This window comes from Marmota flaviventris, chromosome 1, assembly GCF_047511675.1.
Source record: "Marmota flaviventris isolate mMarFla1 chromosome 1, mMarFla1.hap1, whole genome shotgun sequence".
Lineage (NCBI taxonomy): Eukaryota > Metazoa > Chordata > Mammalia > Rodentia > Sciuridae > Marmota > Marmota flaviventris.
Window position 1 is genome coordinate 112,710,987 of NC_092498.1, and position 27,739 is coordinate 112,738,725.

A 27,739-nucleotide genomic window follows, 5' to 3' on the forward strand; every position below is an offset into this window, starting at 1 on the left:
CAAAAAAAAAAAAAAAAAGAAAGAAAGAAAAGAAAAAAAAAGAAAGAAAAAAGTGGCTGGGAACTTTCATTAACAGATTCATCCTTAGTTCAGAAAAGGGTCACATTGAATGGGCTCCTGCTGCAACATAGGATTAACTTTATTCCCAGGGGTTTAGTAGGTGCAGTGCTAAACAAGGTCGAATATCTGCATTTGAAAAACAGCCAGAATGAGCAGAAGTGAACTGGTACATGTAGAAATATAAAAGTCTTCACAGTAGAGGATCAAACTTAATTCTCAATTCTGGTAATTGGAGTTGTCTCTTTAATAAGTACAATGTTTACAAAGTTTAATAAGTACAAAAGATGGAAAACTGTAACTGGAGTGAGTTTGCAGAGGTGATTTCTTCCCTAATCCTCAGGATGATATTAAGGAATTGTCTTTCAACTCATCAGAACATTAGCTTTCCTGCTAAGGGCACCTCAATACAGCAGAAAATATGCATTTTGAAAATGGTTTATTAGAACAGAAGTAAAATGAAAGTGGCAGGCAGTTTCTAGAAGCAAACTAAAACTAAATTCACAAAAGTTATCACTGAATTGACTATTGTTGCAATACAGGCTCACTTTCTTTAAAGGGGCTTCCTAGTTACAGTGCTCAAAATGCCCAGATATCTTCCTTTGGAACAACAGTAGAACAAACAGAAGGGAAATGCTACATATAGAAAGCTTCACAAAACTGGAAGCTGAATTCTCAATTCTTGCTTTGGGATTTATCTCCTTTATTAAGTATAATCTTCTTATTCTTCACTGGGGTTCATTAGGCCAGGACTAAGATTTGAAGCCTGTATGTAATTTGTAAAATGCTTTTTGTAGGATATAGAACAGTGTTAATGGAGGAAGTTTCTAGTGGTAATTTCTTCCATAATGCTCCAGGTGGCTTTAAAAGGCATTGTCTTCACTGGCAGTACAACAGATTAATTTGTCTCACCTGGGAGTGAGGGGCTGGATGAAGAGTCCTGCTCTGGGTTTACTGCTAGAAGAGAAATAGGGTGAACTGATATTGCTTCCCTCCCCCGCCCCCCACCACAGAAACAGGGTACAACCTGGATGGAAGGGTGCCAATTTCAGGCCGTTTGAGGCCATCCCTGGCAGAACAGTGAGGAAGAAATTTCTGGGAGGAAGGGAAATGTTTCTTTCAGGTGGTGTCCTTTACACACACACACATACACAGAGCACAGGAAGCAGGTGGAGCCAGTGGGGAGGCACTATGCTCTAGGTTCTGCACCAGGAGCCCACATAGCTCATCATGGTGTAAACTCCCGCTGAGGGGACCTAGCTCCAGGAGAGGGGAAGCTAGAAGCCTGTGGCCCAAGGCCTAGGCCACTGAGGCACAGCACCCACCAGGCCTCCTGAATAGGCTTGTCCTTGAAGAATCTGCCCCATGATAGCACATGACAAGTGCCACTCAGAAAAGGTTCTGGAGCAAGAGTGCAGAGAGTGTGGCTTCTGCTACTGCCACCGCAATGCCAAAGGCACAGGCAGAAGTTCCTAGGTCACTACCTGGCTAAGCACATTTATGAAACCCAGGCCTGGACCTTGCCAGCCAGCGGGGAGGGACCTAGAAGAAGAGTTCAGGCCAAGGTGGAACAGGAGGGGTGTGTGCTCACACACACAAAAGTGTTAAGTTTTGCTGTGCTTAGCAAAACAAAGGGGTTCTGTGAGAAACTATAAACTCTTTGAACTGTGTCCTTGTTGCTGTCTTAAGAATATAAGAGAAAGAATATAAGAGAAAAGAAGGTTTTGCCAAGTTTAATATATATATATATATGTGTGTGTGTGTGTGTGTGTGTGTGTGTGTGTGTGTGTGCTTGCCAAGAAATTAACTAACTACAAGTCAGATAATAAGAAGTATGGAGCACTGTGACCATGAACAAAGTTATTCTGAGAATGTTTATCCATGCTTGAAAAGATTAAGCTGCAGAGAGGATGTGTTTCTTTTTTGCTGTATAAAAGAAGCAGGGAAAAAATAAACGTGCTGCTCATTTTCTACTGGATGTGTGTGTGTGTGTGTGTGTGCACGCGCATGTGTCTTTCTTTATGCATTTCTGCTGTACCAGGAATTATAGATTGTCAGCAGGTTCTGACTGAGGGGAAGGTAGCAAGCAAGCAGGAGGGGGACAGTGACTCAGAGGATGAGAGTGAGGCTGAGGAAGAGAGTGAGGACAAGAGCAACACAGAGAGTGAGGAGGGCCCTGAGAAGGAAATGGAAGATGCACAAGAAAAGGAGGCAGAGGAAGACAACCAAGGAGAGTCTGAGGAGGGAGGAGATGCCACCAATGCAGAAAGCAAATTTCACCCAGAAATAGAATAGGAAGCAGAGAGTGTCCCAGAGGAAGTGTCCAGACCAGGAGTTGATTTAAGCCCCAATTGCTAGAAAGATAGGCAGCTCATCTGTTTCCTGTGTCTGGTCATTGAGGCTCACCAGGGCCACCAGTTCTCCACTCTAGGTGAAGCCTTCAAAGAACTCAGAGTAAGTATTGGGCATTGAGAGCACAGGCCTAGGAGTCAGGACAGCTGGGTTTCAATTGAGATGACCTAGCAGTGACTACATGGACTTGTCCTTCAAAAGCTGAACTATTCAACTTGTTGGGAGCTGTTCTTTTTCACAGCTGTTCTTTTTGGTTGAACAACTTTGAGAATCCCATGAAGGTATGAACTTTAATCTGAGAAAAAATATAGTACATACAAAATCTAGTATATAATTTCTAAAATATCACAAGCCTCTGGTCTCTGGATCCCAGGCAAAGCAATCCTTGAAAGTTTTTAACCCCACTTTTGTCAGTGTAAAAATCATCACCATTTTTAAAACTAGTGCCTTGACTGAGAGTTCTTGATAAGGGGATCTCTGCCTACTTACAAACAGGAAACCATGATTTTATCAAATTAATCTAAGGGGTGATTCCTCCCTAGGATAATGGTTTTGATAATGACTTGATGTGTGCCTTGGATTGCTGCTTTTAGGTTCTAGGTATGTGAAACTTGGTAGAAGAGTAAGAAGACCAAGGCCAAGTGGGAGTGAAAATGAAAGTTCTCAGGTTCTCTGGCCATTTACTTATCTTGGACCTTACTGGAACCCTGAAAACAGTGTATGGCAAGCCTTAGATATTGGTAAACATTTGTTGAAGGGATGAATTTGCAAATGTGTTTGTGAAAGCAAAGTGACCACAATACTCAGAGTGACCAAGAAATCTTTATTGCAGCAGTGCAAAAGAGGAAAGAGAGAGAGAGAGAAAGAGAGAGAAAGAGAGAGAGAGAGAGAGAGAGAGAGAGAGCCTGGCAGGGAAGGTTTTTATAGCCCTTCTGCTGTGCTGCCTAAATCTAATAGGGTCTCTGTGTTTGCAAGCTGCCTTGTTGGCACAAGGTTGGTTAAGCGTTCAGCCTTGAGCAGGGGCTTGAGCATTTGGACTTGATGCAAACAGGTGATAAAGAACCAGACAGAGGTGGTTTGAGTGGCCGGGTCATCCTGCAGCTAACACTTGTTTAGCATGCCCTGCAGACAACTTAGTTCAGCCTGTCCTGTATGTAACATTCCTCCTTTTTTTTTTTTTCCCTAAGTGATATGGGGTGGCATAAAATCATCTGGCAACTTCCTGCTTAATGGTGGGGCAGTGTAGGACCTATAAGGGAAAGTGGAGGAATGTCCTGGGGATAGGTCTGGGAACACCAGGGCAGCTAGTAATAACACCCAGTGGCTATACACAGTTATTTCTGCAGGGGTCAAGACCACAAAATTCCTTGAAGTCATAAGTCATCAATGGCATCAAACCAGTCCTGGGTGGAGGAGATCCTTAGTATCAGCCACTGGTCCTGTTTCAGGGACTCTAGGAAGTATTGAAAGTGTTGTCTCCATGTAGTGTCACCAGCACCTGAAAAGGATCAGAGCGAGGAAAAACAGCATGAGGATTAAAGCAAAAGTCAGTTTTGGCAGGAGTTCCACGCTGCAGGACTAGCAGAGAAGAGGCCAAGGGCCATGAGGAGGCTTAAAAGGGCATAAAGGCTTAAAAATCCAGGGTGGCAGGATAAGACATTCTCTGGGTTCTTTGTCTCTCTTGCTGTCAAATGGCCATAGTTTTTGCATTGTCAGCATTGGGTGAAAGCTCCTTGAGAGGAGATGGAGTCATCTAGGTCGTGAAGCAGTTGGCAGTCCCTGAAAAGAAACTGGTTAAAGGTATGGTTAGAAATGGTGTTCATCTGGTTTTGGAGGAACTATATTATGCATGGGAGGAAAGTGCAGAAGAGTATTATGCCTATAAGAGAGACTAAGAAGGGCATGACAAAGAGATTTGAAAAGAAGTTTGGGTAGTAGTTTTAGTCAGTTGGGTTGGAAAATCAGTGAGTTTGTTAACATTCTGTTCTACTAGGCCTGATTCATTCACATAATGGCAGCACTCTTCCCTTAGAAATAGGCAAGTACCTCCCTTTTCAGCTGTCAATAAGTCTAATGCTCCTTGGTTTTAGAGAACCACCTGAGCCAGAGTGGTGACCTGTCTCTGGAGGGAGGAGAGTGACTCTGCTGTAGCATCGAGAGCTGCTTGAAGCTTTTTGTGAAGGTCATCTTCAGTCCAGATAGAGTGCCCTGCAGCTCCACCTGATACTCCAACTGCTACAGTTGCAGTTACAGAGATTCCTATCAGAATAGGCAGGAAGGCTGCATGCTTACTGCGTGGAGAAGTAGAGTGAGAGAAAAAGTGTTCAAATTCTGTGGCCCTATATAAAGTAAGTTGAGGGGTTACTTGGACAACAAACAGGGAGTGGTTATATTGTCAGGGATGTATGTCATTAAGGTTCCATTATGTCAAAGATAGTCCCCAGCATTTGTGTGTGTTTGTAGAAGCAATCCTGTAATGTCACCATCTGTCATGTTGTGTGTGTGTGATGAGGGGCTAATGCAGAGCCATGGGGGCAAGGAAGAGAAATTGGTGTTACTGGTGTGGGTTCCCACAAAGGGATGTTTGAGGCAGATTGCATTGTACTGCCTGTGGGGGAGAGATCATATGAGGAGAAGTTGAGGGGGACTGCAGCCAGGAGGGGCCTTTCCAGGGAGCACAAAGAAAATATTTTGGGGGATTTAGAGTGGGAACCATTGTGTTTAAAAATGCCAGTGTGTTTTTGATGATTTTGATCCAAGTATTTATCTGGGAACTGGGTTTGGAGGGGTCTGAGGAGGAGAGACCTTGGAGTTTCTCTGTTTAGTTAGAACCTTTTCAGAGTGCTCTATGTCTGAGGTGAAGATTGTTGACTTGGAGGGGGCCTGTGTTACTATACTCCTCCCTTTTCATAAATATCCAGAGGATCTGGTCTGGTAGATGGCTCAAAAGGGGGCCCCTGTGACTCCTGAGGCCCATTGTGGGTGGGCTGGGTCATAGATTTTTAGTGCAAAATGGTATTTTTTCTGACTGCCATGTGCTCTGGACTCTTGCCAAGTCTCCTCAGGTATCAAATGGAACATACTGGTATCTAGTTTCCTGTCATAATTATGGATTCTATATGACCAGGAAGGACAGCCTTTATAAGTGTCTAGCCACCATGTACAATAATCTTGGGTCTGATTGAATAGATAGCAGAGATAGAGTCCTATTGAGGCTGTTTTGTAGAATCAAAAATTTACAAGAGAAATGGTAATAGGGGCAGTTGAGTTGAGGGGCTTGTCAAAAGTGACACTTTGTTCAGTTTTTGATATGGATCCATCCTTCCATTGATCAACTACTGTGAATCTCCATATGTAATATCTGAAGGAGATATGGAAAAGGGTGGTGTAGGCTAAGAGGATGTAAGGGAGGTGGACCCAGATCTGGAGGTTACTCATTGTTTTTGGGGGGACCTGGCAAAATGAAGTTTCAGTGGGTTGGTGGGAGAAGGGCTGCAGACATATGCCAGTGAAGAAGAAAAGGAGGTATCCACAGACTCAGGTTCAAGAGCTGATGCATGTTTTAACCTGGAAATATGAATCCAGGGAGTTAGCTTTGTTGGAGACTCCTAAAGCCTCACAGTGGTGGGAGGACATAGGGTAACTTGTAGGGGTCCTTCCCATTTTGGTGACAAGAAAACACCTTGGTGTTGTGGGGGAGAGAATAATACCCAGGCTCCTGGCATTAGGGGAGAGAAGCGTGAGACTTCTGGAGGTCTGGGAGTAGGGTTTCTTGGTTTTTACAGAGTTGAAAGTGTATAAAGAAGAGAGAGGGAAAGAGAGACTTTCTGGGAGGGTCCACAGAGAAGCTATGACACCAGGGGAAAGGGCAGGATGGCCATACATGACTTCAAATGGGGAGAGAAGGGTGGGTTTTCTTGGTGATACTCTAAGACGGAATAAGGCAAGCGGAAGGAGTTTGGCCGAATCTAGGTGAATTTCAAGGGTAAGCTTGGTTACAATTTCTTTTATTGTTTGGTTGGTTCACTCTACCTTTCCAGATGATTGTGGATGATAGGGGATGCGCAGGTTCCATGGGATGTTAAGAGCTTTAACAATATGCTGCGAATCTGAGAAATGAAATTGGGTCTATTGTTGGACTAAAAAGATGTGGGTATTCCAAATCTGGGTATAGTCTCAGAGACAAGGATAGAGGCAACTGTGGTAGCCCACTTGTTGGCAGTTGGGAAGGCTTCAACCCACCCTGAGAAAGTATCTACTAGAACTAGTAGGTATTTAAGTTTGTGAACTGGTGGCATGTTGGTAAAATCCAGCTGCCAGTCAGCTGCTGGAATGTGCCCCATGCTTGATGTGTGGGGAAGGCTCCAGGTTTGAGGATTTCTTCTTTTACAGATGGAGCAGTTAGAAGTTAGCTGTTTCAGAAAGTGAACATCCTTGGGACTGAGTGTGAGAAATGAGCTTGTAAAAGCTTTTAGGCTTTGGTAGTTAGTGTGAAAGATGAAATGGAGGTATGAGAGCATGGATTGACACTGGTGACTTGGGTTGTGGGATAACTGGTGCTAGGGTACAATATGGGGCAAGGGCTGCTTGTCAGTCTTCCTGATTAGCCCTTGAATTGCCTCTTGTAACAGGTGAAGAGTCATGTTGGTGTGAGCGACAATGTGAGATTCTGATTTTAGTGGGAAAGAGTGAGGCTCTAAGCAGATCAGCATTGGTGACTGTGGCATCCCTAGTTGTAAGAAGTCCTCTCTTTCCATATGGCAGAGTGGGAGAGGATTATGTGATAAACATATTTAGAGACTGTATATAAATTTAGGGAATGGTCAGCTGCCAGGTGAAATGCCCTAGTGATGGTTATAAATTCAGCTTGCTTGTTGATGGTGTGTGGAGGTAGGGATTTTGCCTATATTGTAGAAAATTTTATGCTGAGTGGGTCAGTCAGGGAGATAACAGAGTATCCTGCATGATGATGGCCATCTAGTGTGAAGGCGCTGCCATCAATAAACCAAGTGTATGTGGCATTAGGCAAAGGCCCTTCATGGATATGAGTGAGGCAGGGGATAAGTTTTTCTAGTACTTCAAGGCAGTGATGGGAGGGAGGTTTTTCAGTTCGGGGAAGAGGAGTGGCTGGGTTTAGGGCTGAGCAGGCCCTAAAGGAAATGGGGGGATCATGGAGGAATGAGACCAGAAGGAAAAGGATGTGGCAGGGAGTAAAGGTCTTTAAGCTTTTGTAAGTGAGAAGATCCTCCAGAGTGTGAAGGGAAATGATAATATTTGTGCTCCAAAAGTCAGTTTATTTGTCTCCTGTAGTAAAGTGTGTGCTGCAGCTAGAGCACTCAGGCATGGGGTCCAATCCCTAACAGTTGGTTCTAGTTGTTTGGAAAGATAAGCGACAGGAGCAAAGATGGGCCCTTTATTTTGACCTAAAACCCCAAGGGCTAAGCCTGTTTTTTCAAACATACAGAAGAAAGTTTTGTTGGAAGTCTGGGAGATATAGGGCTGGTGCTTGGAGGAGGGCTTGTTGTATGGAGAGAAAATAAGATTTAGGTGATGAGGGGAGGGGCTCCTGTTTGTGTCCCTTGGCCATTTCATATAGTGGTTTGGCCAGGAGTGAGAAATTGGGACTCCAGGCCCTAAAATATCCTGCTAGACCCAGGAAGGATATAATTTCCTCCTTATTTTTTGGGACGGGGTACTCCCGAATTAGAGCTTTTCAAGTTGGACTCCAAGGTAGGTGACCTGGGGTTGTGATAATTTTACTTTTCTTGGAGACACCCATTAACTCTTGTCAGCCAGAAAGTTAAGAAGCGTGGTGGTGTCAGTTTTGGAAATATTGAGGGAGGGACTGCAAAGGAGTAAGCCATCTACATATTGGAGGAGAGTCAAAAGAGGGAGGTTTAAGCCCTTTAGATTGGCAGACAATGTCTGACCAAAAATGTGTGGGCTGTCACTAAAGACTTGAGGGAGGACAGTCCATGTTAATTGCTGAGATCATTGAGTATCTGGATCTGTCCAGGTAAAGGCAAAGAGGTCTTGAGAAGGTGGGACCAAAGAAATGTTCAAAAAAGCATCCTCTAAATATATAACAGAAAAATAGGAAGTTGAGGCCAGAATAAGGGACAGGACAGTATATGGATTTGGAACTAGAGGGTTGATAGGTTTGATTGCCTCATTCACAAGACAAAGATCCTGGAACAAGCAGTAAGTCCCATTGGGTTTCTTGACTGCAAGAATGGGAATATTATATGGTGAATGTGTGGGGTTAAGAAAGCCTTTTTTGAGAAGGCTGGAATGACGGGTTGTAGTCCCTTTTGACTGGACATTGGGAGGGGATACTGAGGCTTATTTGGTATGTGATAGGTATTTTTTAAGTGTACCTCAACTGGGGGGCATTGAGCCAGGGATGGAGTCTCTGTGTCCCAGACTAATGGTTATATTTGATCTTGTGGATGCAGAAAGGGTTGATCTGGTGTAGCCTGTAGGGCAGCCATGGCTATAATTGAGGTGATGGAGGATGGTGAAAACATCAGAAAGGAAATAATGGCCTTAAATTTAGATAGAATATCCCTGTCTAATAGGGGAGTGGGGTATTGGGGCATCACCAGGTGCCACAGTCTGGCTGGGCAAAATAATCGGGGAGGGGGGGGTGGTGACAAGCAACTTGTGAAGGTTGATACAGCGGGAACCATTTATTGTAGGACTGCAGGGGTATATATACATAACTGAATACACAGCTTGTTTCAATTTAGCATCATGCAGTTACAGCAATCAGTCATTAAGGAATTCTCATTATCTTAATAATTACAGACAGTTTAACTCAATCAACACCATCTAGACACAGCAGTCAGTCATTAAGGAATCCTCATCATCCTAATGGCTTGCTGGCATTACTTCACAAACCACTCCCTCTGGCAAAGTGCCAGGTGCCATCTTGACTTGTTTACAGACCCTAACAACCAGGAAGGAGTGTGAGAATGGTGGCCTGAATAAGCAGGGTAGGGGTGGGGTGGTTTTGGGATATATTGTTTTTCCACCTACCCCAACATTAGGGGACTGAGAGGAAAGTAAGGATCCCCAAAGCTGCTGTAAGACCAAGAATGTTGCTTCAATGTCTATTAAAAAAAGAATTTTGTGGCCATCAACTCATTTGGACCCTGGATTCCAGCATGGTGATTGGACTTGTTAGGACAGGAGCATTGAAGCCCTATCAACCATCAGTGGCCAGTCCCATGAGATTATGGGGGATAGGGCCTGGCTGGGCACCCCTTCGGGTATGAGGACAGCCCAGTTCCAAAGCCTATTGTGGATCATTGTGGGCACGTTGTGGTCTGGTAGGCCTGTCCTGCACCTAACAACTTGTATTATGAATTCTTACAACAAGCAAGAGAAACTGCTGTTGTTAATCAAGTTGAGAAATTTGTGAGGTTAGCATTTAGTGATTAGCACATTAGTAAATGTCTTTCATGATGGCTTTTGCTCCTAAGCAACCTCAGAGTTGCAGGCATTGGGATCAGAAAAATTGTTCTAGTACTTGGAATTGCACCCAGGGGAGCTTTACCACAGACCCACACCCCAAATTTTTTAATTTTTATTTTGAGACAGAACCTTGCAAATTTGCTGAGGCAGGCCTCTAACTTGTCATCCTCCTGCCTCAGCCTCCTGAGTTTCTAGGATTGCAGGCATGTGCCATTGCACCTAGCTGGATAACAGATATTTTGATAATGAAGATGCCTTGTATAAAAACATGTACAGTAATAATTATAAAGCAAATAGTGATATAACGTCCACCCAGGTAAGAAGTAGAATATTACTAGCAATGTTGACACCACCCATGTCATTTTCCAGTTACATCCATCTTTCTCCACATAATAACCATTCTTCTGACTTTGGGGTAGTTTCCTTGATTTTCTTTATACTTTTACCACCTATGTATGCCTTCCTAAATTTATTTGAACTTGTCAGTATTGGTCTTATGTTTTTATTATGCATTCTTTTGAGTGTTGCTTCATTTTTAAAATGTTTGTGAGATTCCTCAATTGGGTGTGGTTCGTTTTTATTGCTATATTGAAGTCCATTGTATATTTAAAATGGATGATGAATCTAGGAGTGAAATTGCTGAGTCTATCTTCAATAGTACTAGATGCTACCAACTGTTTCCCAAAGTGGTTGTACCGATTTGCACCATCATGAAGAGTATGAGTTCCTGTGGCTCTATATCTTCACCACCACTTGCTGTTGTAGAGTTTTTATTTTTTGTCAATCTCAAGGGTATTTAATAAATGGTATCTTATTGTGTTTTTCATTTGCATTTCTCTGGTTACTCATAACATTGAGAAACTTTTGTATTTCCTCTTTTTGTGAAGTACTGAGTCAGGTCTTTTGCATATTTTCGATTAGATCATGTATCTTTTATTCTCATTAATTTACAGTTGTTTTCCATGCATTTGTTTTTTTTCCTTTTTTTACTTTTTTGTTGTTTTATGCGGGTTTCAAATATCTTCTAATTTGTGTTTTTTTAAAAAAAGATTATTTCTTGAATGAAGATTGTAACATGCTAAAATTTATCAATACTTTCTGTTTATGGTTTGTGCTTTTTTTTTTTTTAAATCTTATTCCACTTATTGTCAAGAAAGGCTTGAAAATTTAACTCAGAGGTAGAGCACCCATGTATTCAGACCCCAGTATTGCCTCCCACCAAAAAAAATCAATTTATATACCTGATATATATATATATATATATATATATATATATATATATATATATATATATACCATCTGCTGTGGAATCTGTGATATATCAAGTATTTGTGAACATGTTTGTAGGCTCTTCTTTTCTGCACTGTTGTAATATATTTCTGTGTGAACAAGATGTTTTCCCAGTTACTGTAGCTTTTAATATCTGTAGAGCAGATCCTTCTACTTTGTTTTTCTACCAGAGTGTCTCAGTCAGCATTATTCTTTACATTTTGTAGAATAGAACTATAAAACATTTTTTTCCAGGACACTTTGGGGGTATTTTTTAAATATTGTATTGAATTTATAAACCAATATAGGGCAAATTAGTACCACTACAATAATAAGTCTTCTGATCCATTTCTTTATGTTTCATTGCTTCACAATAATATATTATAATTTTTCCTGAAAGATCCTTTACCTTGTGAAGTTTATTTATTGATATTTCATAATTACATAGTATTTTAAAATGTTTTTAATTTGTTTTCTAATTATATATGGGAATTTAATTAAATTTTATTTTGGTTTTTATATTAAACTATCTGCTAAACCCTCTTACACATTCTAATAATTGTAGAATTATTCTACATATGTGATCATAGTATCTGTAGACATGGGCAGTTTTTGTTTCTTTTCAATCATAATACCTTTTATTTGTTCAATCAACAAATTGAAAAAAAAGACAGTTGGATTCTTAAACTTCCTTTTGTATTTACTTTTTCAAAACTTCATATCATGCAACCTTTGGAAACTCCAGTTTACAATGCAAAAGACAGCAAGTAGAAAGATGACAGCTTAGAATTATTTAAAAAAATAGCTTAGACCTTAAAACCCTTTCAATCAAATAAGGAAAACAAAGGATTAACATTTATTAAGCACCTTTAATACAAAACTCTATGCTGTGTGCTTTACATATTCTTCTTTGCTTCTTGAAAGAGATGTTATTAGTATTTCTGTTTCACAGTTGACTGAGGGAAGTTAAAGAAGCACACAGCCAATAAGTGGCCAAGCTAAGATCCAGGTCTCTCTCACATGTTTCTGCTGACCTTGAACAAATTACTTATTTTTTCTGTTTTCCATTTGTAAAGTGAGAGCAATTGCTCTTCAGGGGCTCTAGGACAATGAAATAATGAATATTAAAGCTTCTAAAACACTCATTCAACCCTAACATCCAATATTTTCTCTTAATCATTCCTGTGGGTGGTATTATATGCCCAGAGGCAGGATAACAGAATGGATTAAGAGCACATGTTCTACAACTCAGTTGTTTGCATGCCTTTCCTGGCCATGTTATTTACCAACTGGATGATCACTTTGATCTCTTTGAGGGTGGTTTTTGTTAGAGTTGACATTTTTCTAGTTGTAGCTTACTCCTAAGATAAAGTCCTCAAATCTGAGGCCGAAACTCAGATAGTGGTTTTGACTTGTAGAGCCTGGCTCTTACTCCTAGGTTATACCCATACTTCTAAGTAAGTAGTTCTTCTGAGACTTCAGCTGATAACCTAGGGCATTTAGCAAGGCCTCTACATCTTGACAAGGCTTGAATCCCCACCTCTATTTTCCTAGCAGTGTGAAACTGTTCATATCCTTGCTCAGCTCTTTAGCAATCATCTGCTGATTTCCGCTTGGTTTCTGAGAGTCTTACTCTGCTTGTGCACAGCTTAGGATTTTGGCAATGCCTAAAGGGGAAATCACACTAGAATTTTGGGCTAATTCTTTGTAATTCCCTCTACCCTTTATTTTTATTTTTTTCCTTCTATCCCTCGAAGTACCAGTCCTGTTGGCAGGCCAAAATCCCACCTCTTCCTCCTTTATCTTTCTCACCTTTTGGTCCTTCCCTTCTTTTGGAACCATCTCCAGAAAGGTTTCCAAACCAACCATTCCACTGCAATTTTCCTTTTCAGATCATGAATACCTTTCCATTGCTAACTCCAATGATCAGTTCTTAGTTCTTTCCTTACTTGATCTTTTAGCAATATTTGACATAGTAGATCACTACTTCTTCCTACAAAATTTTTCTTCCCTTGTCTTCTAGGGTGCTGTACGCTCCAGGTTTTTCTTATTTCTGTTCCTTTTTCTTCTTTCTGTTCCTTTACTAGAGGCTCACTCCCTCATTTCCTCAGGACTTTGCTCAGATATCACTTCAGGAAAACCTTCTCTAATCACCTTATGATTTAAGATTCCAACCCCATTCTTATCTCACATGATATGTATTTTATTTATTTATTTACATGTTGCTAATTTTTCCAATTAGAAGTAGTAGGCTTCATGGAAGGAAGGGTTTCCCCCGCTCTTTCTTTGTGCACTGCTATATTCTGGTGCCTAGAGCTGTGCTTGGCACAGTTAAACATATAGTAAATATTGGGTAAGTGAGCAAATGCAAGAACAACTTATCCCCTGAGAATTCATTTATTCATCAGGTATTTATTGAGTATGACCTGTGTTTCAGGTTCTGTGCTAATATGTAGTGTTATTGTAAAGGCTACAATTAAAATGCCTCCTCTGCACCTGAAGATGCCATAGTGAAATCTAGTATAGGTTGGTCACATGGAGAGGCATGTAACTGAATGAAGTAATATTCAAAGTCATTTAAGATTGTCCTTCAGAATTCTAAACAAATTTATTACTTATAACTTTTTTTGTAAAATATGAAGTCTGCATACTTCAAATGGAATCCCACAAAATATTGACATACATTTTTTTTTGTGTGTGTGTGTGTGTGTGTGTGTCTTACTTTCACCAAACTATTGAGGAGAGAAAGGTTATATCTGGATATATTTCCACTCAAGAAGAGCTACAAAGAACATCAGCACTGAAGAGTGAAATTGATGAAGTGAAAGGACAAATCTCAGATGACATGTCTGAAATGGTGATTACACCTTCTTTTTAGTTTCTTTATTATCTTCTACTTCTGTAAAACAGATGTTTTTGTGTTTGTTTTATTTTCCGTGAAATGTTCAAATTTTCTTCTCTGCACAGTTTGTTTTATGTTCTTTCATCTGTTCTTGTTAATCTCTCTCTCTCTCTTTCTCTCATCTTTTTTGGGGGTGGGGGTACTGAGGGTTGAATCCAGGGCTGTTTCACCATTGAGTCACATCCTCAGGCCTTTATAACTTGTATTTTGAGACAGGGTCTTGCTCTTCTCTGGGACTGGCCTTGAATTTGTTGGCCTCCTGCCTCATCTCCTGAGTCTCTGGGATCACAGACATATGCCACGGTGCCAGCTTTATTTTGTTAATCTCTTTTGAATTTTTTTATTTTAATAAGGCGTTCAGCTTATAATAGTTTATGCATAATGTGACTTTTATATATATATATATATATATATATATATATATATATATATATATATATATATATATCTCCAACATTAAAGAAATTTTTACCAAAAAAGTAAGTTTTTCCAAATCACACACCCCGGCCTGATGAAATTATTTCTTTTTCATGTATGTCCTTGATATTAGCGTATATTCAGGGCTGCTGTTGAACCATAATGCACCTCTAAGCCAATGAGGTGAAGATTTGGGCCTACTTTTTCTTCTATTAGGTACATGGTCTATGTTCTAGTGTGTAAGTTCTTGATCCATTTTGAGTTGAATTTCTCAAAGAGTAAGAAATATGGGTTTAATTTTATTTTGTTACATATGGATTTTCAGTTTTCCAAACACCATTTTTCAAGCACCACATTTTCATCAGGAATTGTAATATTGAACTTTTTTCTTGTCAGTAAATAGCTGCTGCCCCAAACTCTCAGAGTAAATTTGTCTACATTGGACATTCTCCTACAACATTCTGTATTTTACCAAAATCTACCTCCAAAAAGAAAAAATATATATATATCATTTAGTATTAAAGCAACCTCCAGGACTCTGTTTGTTCCTATAACTGGTATCTATTCTAATTGATCATTAGTTATGCTATTCAGATTATTAAGTATTTTTAATATTACTCTATTCACATTTATGTATATTTTATATAACTTATATAACCATATACATTTAAATAGTACAACATGCAACTATATATGCAACTTTGGAATATAATTTATTCATTCAATGTTAAGGTTTCATATGGTTTTAAAAAAACAAAGTTTTTTTTTTTTTTCCGATTAAACTCAGGTACAGATCAAGTGGGAGACCCTCTTCCTATCTGCTTAGTATTCTGCCAGAGGTCATATGCAATGTTGGACACCTCGTAAACCAGGCAGTTTCCTTGAATTTCCAACATTATTTACTCAGTGGTAAAATGGGGACAAAAGTACTTATTTAATGGGTCACTGAAAGAATGAACTGGGTTGGGGCTGGAGTTGTGGCTCAGGAGTAGAGCACACACCTATCATGAGTGAGGCTCTGGGTTCAATCCTCAGCACCACGTAAATAATATAAAATAAAATAAGGGCATTTAAAAAAAGGAATGAACTGAATCAAATGGCAAGTGCTATCTGAAAAGTGCCCTACATATGAAGATCATCCTGCAAATTGTGACTCCCTGATCCTGGATCCTTCCATCAACACTTTCAACCCATTCTCGTTTATTTCACCCTAAATTCCTAGAATTTGAGTCACTGTGACACAGGACTTTTAAAAATTATTTATTTATATTTATGTGGTGCTGAAGGTCTAACCCAGGGCCCTGCACATGTGAGGCAAGCACTCTACCACTGAGCCACAACCCCTAAGCCAATGTGGTGAAGATTTGGGCCTACTTTTTCTTCTAGTAGTTGCATGGTCTCTGTTCTAGTGTGTAAGTCCTTGATCCATTTTGAGTTCAGTTTCTCAAAGAGTAAGAAATATGGGTTTAATTTTATTTTGTTACATATGGATTTCCAGTTTTCCTAGCACCATTTGTTGAAGAGGCTACAATTTCTCCAACGTATGTTTTTGGAGACTTTGTCAAGTATGAGATAATTTTATTTATGTGAGTTTGTCTGTGTGCCTTCTATTCTGTATTATTGACCTACATGTCTGTATTGGTGTCAATACCATGCTGTTTTTGTTACTATCACTCTATAGTAAAATTTAAGGTTATTGATTTCCATATGAACATCACGTTTTTTTTTTTTGTTTTTTTTTTTTTTTTGTACAAGGGATTGAACTCAGGGGCACTAAATCACTGAGCCACAATACCATTTTGTATTTTATTTAGAGACAGGGTATCACTGAGTTGTTTATTGCCTCCTTGTTGCTGAGGCTGGCTCAAACTCACCATCCTCCTGTCTCAGCCTCTGTAGCTACAGGGATTACAGGTACATGCCACCATGCACAGCTAAACATTACTTCTTTAGGGATCCCTTTCCTGCCTTGCTCCTTGGTGGCTCCCACAGGCCCCGAGAGTGCTCTGCAGCATTCATCACATGAATCTGTCTTCTCACACCTCTTCTCTCCACAAGGACAAGTATTCTGGCCTTGTATACCTAATGAGGTGCCTGGCATGGAGACGGAGCTTCCATTGTTATGAGTGATATCCTCATATGTAGTTAAAGGTTCTTCTCAACTGTAAGTAAGTGAGCAGATGACCACATACATGAATGAACAGTAAAGATACCACTGCAGAGATTCCATTAACCATGGATGCTGGGGTTCTTGCTTCATCAGAGCTGATCCCTTCCATAGAAACAGAACTTGGTCAGTTAATGCCACTCCAGACAGGCCTGACAGAGCCAGGAAGCCAGGTTCCCAGGTTAACAGAAGAGAACACAGGAGGTATGGAGCAAATGTGTGGCAGTGCTGGGAACAGGAGGGTACCCAAGGGGAAGGAATGTAAGTGGCTTGCCCTCTGGCCCTGGCAGCTCCCCACCCAGTCTTCCCCACTAAGACCATCTGGGCAAGACATGAGTGATCCAGTGCCCTGAGAAGACCAATGCAGGCCTGAACATGGGGGTGGTTTCTTTTTTTGTGATCTTTGTGAAATAAAATACAAAGTACATGAAGTGTATCTGTGGAGACTGATTAATTGTACCATGAGTGTGGCTGACACCCACCTCCCCAACCAGGACCTTCAGCATCCCCACAACCATGGAATCACACACATATTCTCCCTGACTTTTTGGTGACTCCCCCAAGGTGGACTTGGCCCTGGCTTTTGTCATTACCATGTCCTCACACCCCAAATAATACTTGTATGTCTCTTGATTTTGAAGGATTTAAGGATCAAACATACAGCACATTTTGTTTTTTCCATTCAGTATTTTGTGAGTCATCATCTGGTTGTATGGAGCCTGTTTACTCACTGTGGCTGCATTAAATCCTATGCCTGAGAGTCTCATAAGCTGTGCATCCTGTTCTGTTGATGGACAGTTGTGCTAAATCTGGCTTGTGTACACTCTGTGTCTTAAAGTGAGGATATTCTTCTAGATGGTTTGCAATATCAGTGGGATTTTGGAGGGGAGGAAAAGGGAGAAGACGTTGGAAGTAGCTATGGTGATGGAGACAGGACAGGTAAATGGTCTGGCAACAGAAGTGAGAGTGGGCCCATGGGGCACCATGAAGAAAGGGTACTGCAGAACTATTTTGATGTTTGCTCCTATCTGAGACTGGAGGGGTGTTCTTCACCTAAAAATGGTTTGGATACTATGGGTAGCCCTCTGGACTGGGCTACCTGGTCCCCTGCAACCCTCTGGGATATAAGCTAGTTCTGTGTACATAGAGGAGCCAGGCAAGACAGTTTATTGCAAAACACTGCCCATGAGGCACAGAGGAAACACCTCCAACCGGCCAACAATTGTGTTTCCGTTCCTAGGATGGCTGTTTGGGAGGTCTGGGGAGTAGCTGTCACACATCCAGGTGCTGGCCTACTTGGAGATAAGGTAGCTGGAGGCCTGGACTGAAGAGGTTTACACAGCTCACCCCTCCCCTCACCTCAGCTGTCCCAGGAGCCAGGCTGCTCAGTGGAACCCAGTTCTTGGAGACTTCTGACAGCCCAGGGCAGAGCTCCCCACCTTTGCAAGAAAAACTGTCTGTGGCATCACCCCATATCTTGAATTTCATGCTTGAGACTGTCCTATCCAAAAATGACCAGGAGTCTGTCCTGTCATAGGAGAGTGGGGGCTGAAGGTCCAAACCCCAGTTCTTGGGTTCAGAAGAAAGAAAACTTAGAGACAGATGCTGAAAACTGTAAAAGAGAATTCACTCTCAAGAGTCATCTCTTAACAGAGAACACTCTCAAGGTCGTCTCCCAGCAGAGAACAACAGGAACCAGTGCTGTCTCTGAATTTATTGGTGTTTTGTGGTTGCCTTGAGAACTGGGTCTAACTTCAGCACACTTGGCCAATCAGGTGTTCACCCTCTTCATGTTGGGTGGTGGAGTTTTGACACTAGTTGGCCTTCTCCAGAACTCCTATGGTGGGCTTCTTGTTCAGAGGACTCCATCTACAAGTCATATGTTAATATGAATATTCAGGTTAATGTCCAGGCAGAATTTACCTTACTGCCCCTGCACTACTAAGAAAACTTCTCTTCTGAAGTATATTGAGATACCTGTGACCATAAATTCTAGCTTTACAATGACACCTAATGATCCTGTCAAGAGTTAGTAATAGCCCCATTATTCTTCTTTTCAGGATATATATTTTAATTAGGTCTCTTTTCCCTATTTATTTTTCAAGGTTTCCACACCTGTTGTTTTTCTGTAAGTTATATGATTGCCCATTTGCCTTAAAGGTAACTTAAAGAAAACCTTAAAAATAACTTTAAAGAAAACCCATGACATTGCCATGTTATTGGTTTGCATTTCACTTTTTACTACTAACTGCTACCTAATACCCCCTGCCAAGGTTGGAGACCCTAAATCAAAGGGGGGACAATGGTGATTAAATCAAATCATCACCTACTTTCTGCTGATCAGGGTAGGTATCTCCCATACTTGCAGTCAGTGAAATGCCCTTGATTATGAGTTAAGGTCTATCCAGGGGGCCACAACATCTGATATAGGAGAAACAGATTGTAAAATCATCTTAGAGGCAAATGCCCTGTGAAAAAACAAGAAGACACAACTATAACAAAAAAATTGATACAACAAGAGACAGAGAAACATTAGATAGAATGAGTTATTCCAAAACCCAGCAATTTCCTCCACCAGAAAGTACTAGAAAACAACCAAATAAAAATAGTCTCCATGGCAAGGGTGGTGAGGACAGAGTATCTTCTGGGGAATGCAAATCTGGTTTTTATGGTGGGGTCACCAGAGATTAAGCCCAGGGGCAACTCACCACTAAGCAACATCCCTGACCATTTTTTATATTTTATTCAAGCACAGGGTCTTCCTGGGTTGCTTAGGGCCTTGCTAGTTTTCTGAGGCTGGCTTTGTACTTGCAGTCCTCATGCCTCAGCCTCCCCAACCACTGGGAGTAACGGAGAGGTACTTTCCAGTGACCTCTCCTGCCACATATAGGGCAAGAAGTCTTTGGAAGCTTGCCCTTAATTGTGTGGTCTTTCTTCTACTGCCCTCATTTCTGTAATGATGATAGACACCTAGGCTTAAGGGTCCTGTTGGGGGTGGGGGGGAAGAGGGTGGCCATGAAGAGCTGCAGTCCATACTTGTATTGGTCTCTTGTTCCTCTTCTCTCCTTTTTTAGGTCCCTTAGTTTCCTCCTGGTTTGATCATAAAAGACCTGGGTGGCTACCTTTAGGGGAAGTCCCAAGGCCTGATACCAATTTTGTAATTTCTAATATCTGGAGCAAGTTGAAGAATGAAATACCCATTTGCCTTAAAGGTAACTTAAAGAAAACATTATCTTTTAAAATAAGTTGCCTTTCAAGAGATGTAGGGTCTAAGTGTGCATAGTTTACTAAGCCTTCCTTTAATCTGTCTACAAAAGCCCTGTGATTTCACTCCAGTGAAATCAGTGATCCCTCTGCCACCTTCCAAGTGATTCATCATAATTCCAATGAGGATGCTCAGTTTGAACAGCAGAAGGGCCCACAGGGTATAAAGTGTTCGTATGATGTCAATCATCCTCCACACCTTAGCAACTTCTGTCCCCTTATGTCTCTGTTTGTTAGAGTTTGACTCTAAATTACTGTTATATGTCTCCAGATTACCTTAAAATCCTGGGTTAAATGTTGGAATCCCGCTATATATTTATCAGGGTCATCAGTAAGCCTTCATAATTCCTGTTGGGCTTGCATTAGATCTTGCATAGAAAAAGTACCTGCACTTTAATCAGTCATGATTCTCCATTTTTCTCTTGTGATGGGTGTAACCTGGCAGTGGGCTGAGTAGGGACAGACTCATAATGAGGGAAACCAGGGTTGCAGGAAATAGGAGCAGGTAATGGTGGGTACAGAGGAGAGTGGGAGAATTCAATTTTGACAGATTAGAATGGTAAGTACATTGCTGAGAGGAAGGGAGGTGTGGTTTGGGGATACTCTAGGTCAGTAATGTTTTGACTCATCATTGCTAGAAAGGCCTCATCAGTGCTCCACATAGCACATAATTTTTTGAATCCCTTAGTAAAAAGAAAGCCTTATTTAGGGGACTTCTGGCCATTTTCCTTGCTTTCTGCAACATGAATCTAATGGGGAAAGAGTATTGTAGTTTAGACTGCCTGAAGATAAGTCTGTCAATACCCCCAGGAGTCCCTAGTAGTACTGACAGGCAAGAGAAATGAAGGACTGAATGTGTCCCTCTCATACATTCCATGTTAAACCCAGAACCAGGAGTCATCCCTGTGTGGTTCCATAGAATGCCTTTCCAGATTCATCAACTCGTGCCTCATTTGATGAACTCTGTTGCTGAAGCCTGTAATCTTATTGAATATTTAATAACCTTATGCCAGCCAGTTGATATAACTTGGGAAGTGACCCTTAATCCATTTAAGAGTAGGATGGGCATGATTTTGAAAAGTAGGGGAGGGAAAGCAGGGGGTTTTGTGTCACTCTGGTGGAAGCATAGATAGTCCAAAAATAACAACAGGATAAGTGACATAGAAAAGAGCAAGAGTCATTATATTCTTTGGCTTTCCTTTGGAATAATAAATGTGAGGGGAGATAGGGTCCATTCAGTCACTGTAGAGTAAGAACCATAATTACCATTTTGGTGAAGAAAAGATACCAACTGAGAAAAGGTTTCTTAGTTGTGAGGGATCTTCAACTAGTGCCCCATGAGATGATTTGTAAGTAGGTAAAGGTGGTGAACTCATTGCCCTCCAGATTCTGAAAGCAGCCTCTAGAAAATGGTGGTATGATGCTCATTGCTGAAGAGAGTCACGGGGACACCATAAGGCAACAGCCATAACAGTGGAGCCTCATTGCCTCTCAATGACCTTGCTCAAAAGGATGACACAAAAGCAAGAGACAGTGTACATCAACATATCAGCAGGAAAAACAAAAGGTGTCACTACAGTTATTAACAGGTAAAAAGGATGAACAGTGACAACATAAATGACATCAGGTATGCGTGTGACATATGAAAGAGATTTCAGCAGAGGAAAGTGTAGACAGAGAAACCCAAAGTAAACTGCAAGTTATCAGGGGCTAAGTTAGACATCATTTCAACCAAAGTTGGGAGAGGAACAAGGTGAGGTTCAAATGCCTTCCTGTAGATGGCTGTCAATCTGAGTTAAGGCACCTGGTTAGATGTCACTGGAGAGTGGGAAGTTGAAGCTCCAAACCTCACTTCTTGTGTTCCAAAGAAAGAAAATTTGAAGTCAGACACCAAAGGCAATGCAAGATAACTTTTTCTTAAAGTAAAGTAATGTAAGGCTCAAATAAGGAGCATTCTCTAGAGAGTGGGTCAGCTGCCCGAAGAGAAAAAGGAAGGAAAGAGTGCTGTCTCCAAATTCATTGGTATTTTATGATTCCCTGAGAATTGGGTCCACTTTCTCCACTCTTTGCCAATCATGTGTTCAACTACTTCATGTCAGGGGGTAGAGGTTTTGACCTTAGTTGGTCCTCTCCGGAACTGTCATAGTGGCCATCATATTAAGTGGGAGGGGGCTTCATTTACAAGTAAATACTATGTTAGTGTGATATTGGCGTCAATGACCAGACAGAACCTTTTTCTCCTGAAATTCTAAGAAAATTTCTCTAATAAAATTTATTGAAACTCCTATGGCCATAAATTCTAGCTTCACAATGACCCCAACTGATCCTTCCAAGAGTGAGTAATAGCCCCATTAATCTTTCTTGGTGTATTTCTTAATTGACTCCCTTTGTTCTGATTATTCATATATCTATTGAGAGAGCATGGAGAGGGTGGGGGTCAGTCACAGAGTTACCTTTGGCAGGATGTCCCTCCTCACACTGTACAGCATCCAGTCTTCCTTAAACTTGATGAAGCTCCTCACTGATCTTCAACAGCTCCATGGGCAGAATGGACACAAGTCCTCACAGAGAAGAAATTAAAGCAGAGCACAGCTGTGCAAGTTGCCCCAAGATAAGCACTAAGGGGGTTGGAATTCAGGTCCCACCACCCTCAGTCAGGGCTCCTATCTACTGGGTGGCAAAGAGCGAGGCACACATGGGCACTTGCTTGGGCAGAAACCAAGTGGTGGCTTCACCAGACTGTGGTTCTGATGGAATTGGTGTCTGGTGCAAAACTTTAATTCAACTGTTAGCTCTGCTTATAATCAATAAATTTTTCCCTTTTTGACAATATTATGCTACAAAATTCTGATGTCTTTTTCAGATTTAAAAAGTGTAATGATGTTATCAAATATTATTACAGTATAACATTTAAAACAACACAAAATGCAAGCATGGCTTTCAGATTTCTCACAAAACATATTTTCCCCTGGATTAAAAATTTTTATTCATTTCATTTGTATATCTTTATGGGTATATCACGGCAATTCAATATAGGTGTACAAGTTTTATCATGCAAATTTGATGTTGCTTCCAGGAAGTCCCTATAGTGTAACCTGCCTTTAGTTTTTTTTGTGATGAATGACTTTTCATAGAATTCATATGTGACACAGTCTGAGAGACTGTCTCTGTGTGCCCTTCAAGAATGGGGACACTCTAGCATTTCAAGCAGGCATTGATGTAGGATAGATGAGGCTGGACACCTGAGGAATTTGGAGGAAGCAGATTTATTTAAGCTGCAGCAATCTAGAAGGCCTAACGCCAAACAATCTCTGGACCCCAGGTCTGGAAATTCTCAGAGACTTCAGTGGGTGGTTGTACAACACAATGGTTAACATAACAGTTAGATTTTATTCTACGTTCTTAGGTTGGACAGAGGTTTCACAATTTTTTACTATGGAAACAGATCTTTTACACATCAACATACATGATTGGAGACCTTTTTTTTAAAATTGTAGATGAGAATAATACATGTATTTTTTTTCTATTTTTATGTGGTGCCGAGAATCAAACCCCAGGTCTCACATATGCTAGGCAAGTGCTCTGTCACTGACCACAGCCCCAGCCCTTCAGGCCTTTACAAGAAACCCAGCCTTCACAACAAAGAGGAGCTCAAAGCACAATAAGTTCTCTAGAAATCCTGCTCACTTCTTAAACAATATCTTCTTGACTAGGAGAGAGGCTTACACCTTACAATGAATTGGGGGTTTTCTGTGGGCTACATCATTACCCCCTTTGATGTTCACTATTTAATCCTCTTAGTCAAAAAGCATTATTATCTTCTTGGCTTTAAGCTTTATATAATGTCACATCATAGTTGTTGTTTTTTTTTTAACAGCTGCTTCTATAGTAGACCCACTAGTTGTAAAGAGGAAACAAACATGGAAGAAATGAACAAGTTCATAGCATAATCCCTGCTATGTCAATTAAGATTTGAATCCATCAAGAATAGGAAACCATCCACCAAATAGTGAGCTTGGATGCCAACTGTAATACCCTTTCAGGTTTGAACTGGTCCATTTGGTAGTTTTCTGATATTGTTAACTATGTGTTTGATTGTTATCAGTCCTAGAGTCAAGACAAAAGAAAGGACTCTGTATATTAAAGAAGTAAGTGGTGGCAATGACAGTATAAGAGCTGTCTTAGAGGGAGAAACAGTCCATTTTCCTGTTGGTGAGTTTATCTTACACCTTGTGTGGATCATCCAGTCCACAGTGGTTGAAGCAGGGCTGATGTTTCCTCTAGCTTTGGGCACATGCAGGCTAGTCAGCTTCCAGAGTGACTTGAGCAGGGTTGGTGTCCTTCTGATCCTTGAGATTGTCAGGTGTTTCCTTCTTCCTGATGCTCAGCTTAAAGGGTGCAAATTAAGGAGACAAAGCTGCAAAAGAATGTACGTAAGATTTTATTTTCAGGAAATTCCAAAAGGAACAAAATATTACATAATGTATATTTCTGCATGTGTACATACATGTATTGACATATTTGTTGACACTCTAAAGAAGAGTAAGGGATTGTGGACAGTGCTCAGTGTTGGGGTGTGACAGAGGTGGGGGATATCCCAGGAGGCTTGAACTATGTAGATTTATTTCAAAGTAACTTTAAACAAATTTGAAAACAACATATAATTTCAGAAGCCTGACCCAACATTGGCTTATGATCTTCCATATATTATTATTTCATCTAAAAATTAAAAAATAAATTTTAACCCTCTGTCTCAAAGGTCAATTGCACTTCAAAGTGGGTTAACTTTAAGCTCAGAATATATTTCTGCATGGAAATTATGTCATATGCTTACTTGGATCCCAAAGTTTAGGCAGTGCTCAGCAGCTTAATTTACCCTTGGCTTATCCTTCTCACCATCTTTACTTTACCAGATGCAAACCCAAGGTTGTACCTAGTTCTGCACCCTGGTCAAGGTCACCCAGGGATTTGAATACAGCTCTACCCATTCTGAAGTCTTTACCTCTCCTCACACTACCCCTTAGCCAGACAAAATTTGCTAACTTTTTCCTTTCTTGATAATCTCTTGGAAGAAGCCAGTGTCAGGCTAAATTTGGTAGATCAAGGAGGGTATTTTCCCAATAGGCTGTTTTTCTCCAAGTCTAGGTATGGCCAGTCTGGCTGTCCCCAGCCTGTTGCAATGTGCTCAGGCCTCACACCACTGCCCAGAGACCCAGTGCCCATATGGCCCTATGTCCAGGACTCAGAGTCCCCTCAAGGAGGAGTGGGGGATAGGGGAAGAAGACGTGGTGGGAAGTTTAGGAGAAAGGACCAGAAGGTGCTTCCAGGGATGGACTCTCAGAGCATCCAGAGATCCCTCTCCAGCTTGCCCTATAGGATCAGGTCCAGACCAGGTCAGCAGCTTCCAGGCCCTGAAACTGCTCCCTCAGCAGTGAGCTGGACCCACCTAGAGCCACCCACTGCCTGCTGTGAGGACCCCAGCCTTTATTTATTGTGCTCACTAGTTTATTTGGATGAGTTCCCTGAGTTACAGCAATAACTCCTCAAGGGTCCTGAGGACTGGTGGCTGGTCCTGGGGGGGCGGGTTTGCGAAAGGCAGGCAGCATGGTGAGGTGACTGTGATAGAGAATGCCCAGTTTCCCAGCTCTTGTATATCTTGAGCAGACCAGCAGCCTTGGAGTCAATTCACTCCAATGACACAAAATGAAATGGGGGCATCTGGTGGCCATAGCAGCATCCAGCCACTTTTAGCATAAGACATCAGGCATCAAAAGTCAGGAGTGGAGGATTGGCATGGGGTGTGGGTGTCTGTGGAGGTGTCAGCATGCAACTATGTACCTTGCTTCCTACTCATGGTGGCGGTGACTGTGGAAGAATCCAGAAAGAGTGGTTGTGACAACAGAGGCATCCAGTCCTGAGGGTTGTCATCCTGCCATAGTGACAAGAGTCTGGCTGCAGTTGCAATGAAGTTGACATCCAGTGCTGAGTGTCACTGTCTGGTGTCCATGTTAAAGTCTGGTGGCAGCAGGGTGGAGCTCCAGAGTCTGGCAGGGGTGAGAGCAACATGCACCTGCATCAGGGGTCCTCAGTATAGGGGTCGGATATCAGGCTTGGGGTGAAGTGCAGTGACGTTGGGTCCTAGGTGGGCAGTGTCAGAGTCCAGCTGGAGTTTGAAAGTTCAACTGCTGCATGATGGTGGTGGCACCAGAAGAGCCCAGAAGCAGGGGCAGCAACAACAGGCAGTGTCCAGCAGTGAGCATCTCCAACCTGCAGCAGTAATTGGGGTCCGGCTGCAGGGTGGTGAAGGTGGCATCCAGTGGCCATGTGGGGAGTCTGGGTGGCTACAGCAAAGAGCTCCAGGCTGGCAGTGGTAGTGAGGGCATGGGATAGTGGGTGTCAGAGTGAGAAGGTGACCAGTAGCTGGGATGGCCTCTGGAAGCTCCAGGCCCTGGTCTTTCTCCTGGTGGACTTGGCCAGCTCAGAAAGAAGCATGTGGGAGACAGCAGTACCCAGGCAGCTGTCCAGGAACTTGTCTGCCCTCAGCTGCCATGCCTTGCTCTGGCCATGAGCCCACTTGGTGTCTGCTCACCTCATCCCCCGGTACAACTTCTACTGAGGAACTAGGCTGTCTGCCAGGTTGAGATGGCCTTAGGAGAGAACCCCACTGTCCCCAGCCACATCCTGCATGGGCTGTGGGGACAGAGAGCAGAGGTCCTAGGATATCTTCACCCCCAAAGCACATTTCTGTGGCTAAGGGCAGCAGAAGACCAAGACAGAAGGCTCTGCCCCCTTAGATTCCCTCTTCCACCCGTGCCCTCCACTCTTGTCCTGCCCCAGGATGTGCTTGGAGGGTGAGGATTTGCTAGGCCCCCCCACCTCCCACCTCTGCACTCTGCTGCCACAGCCCAGGGGAGATGTGGCTGGGGAGGGTCGGTGTCCTCTCCAACGGCTGCCCCAGGTGGCAGATGGCCTACTCGCCCCTTAGAGGCTAAAACCCAGGGAGGGGCTCAAGGATCAGGCGAGGAGCCAACTGGTGGACTCAAGGCCAATGCCAGGCATGGCTGGCCTGGTCAGTATAAGGTCCTCAGCAGCTCACTGGGTACTACCAGCTCCTGTGTCCTGCTTCCTGACCAGGCAGGCCCTACTAGCATCAAGACCAGTCACCTGGAGGAGCCACTGCAGAGACCATCACAGCCTCCAGTTGCCCTCTGACTCTGAGGCCCACTGTCCCATACTGTCACCATAACCACTACCAGAGCTCCACACTGTGGCCACTGGAGTCCCCACATGGCCACTACCACTGCATTGGGACCAGACTCCCACCACCGCCAGAGGATGAGGATGCTCCTGTCTGGATGTCTGGCTTGCTGCTGCCACCTCCAGACTCCTCAGTTGCCTTTGCCACCACTGCCATAACTGAACTCCAGACACTGACACTTCCACAGAGGCCCAACGCCAAGGCTTCACTGCCCTGGCTCCTGCTTGTGGCTGTCCTCCAAGCCTGAGGCCAAGTCTCCATCCTGCCACTGATATATCTGGGCTCCCCAAACTGCCATGGACTCCTGTTTGACATCCTCCTCACAGATGGATGCTCCTGCTACAGAATCCTGACACTGCTCCTGGTCACTGGGAAACTCCAATGTGGAACCCTGCTGTGGAATGCTAAGGCTGGCCTCTATAAGCTTTAGTCCTGGAAACCAGACTTATTTCACAGCCACTGGACACTTCCACATGTGCCACCTGCACCCCCAGGCTTGGGAAGGGTCCATCACATGCCCTTCCATGACTGTTGCCTGTTCATTTCTGTCAGCGGATTAACTCACTGATCTCAAAAC

The 27,739-nt window shown here is 42.3% G+C and overlaps 1 pseudogene; it reads left to right on the plus strand.

Annotated features, from left to right (window-relative positions):
* The first annotated feature begins 871 nt into the window (after nucleotides 1-871).
* On the plus strand, nucleotides 872-27,409 carry LOC114108432 (tripartite motif-containing protein 44-like; annotated as a pseudogene).
* Nucleotides 27,410-27,739: the final 330 nt, after the last annotated feature.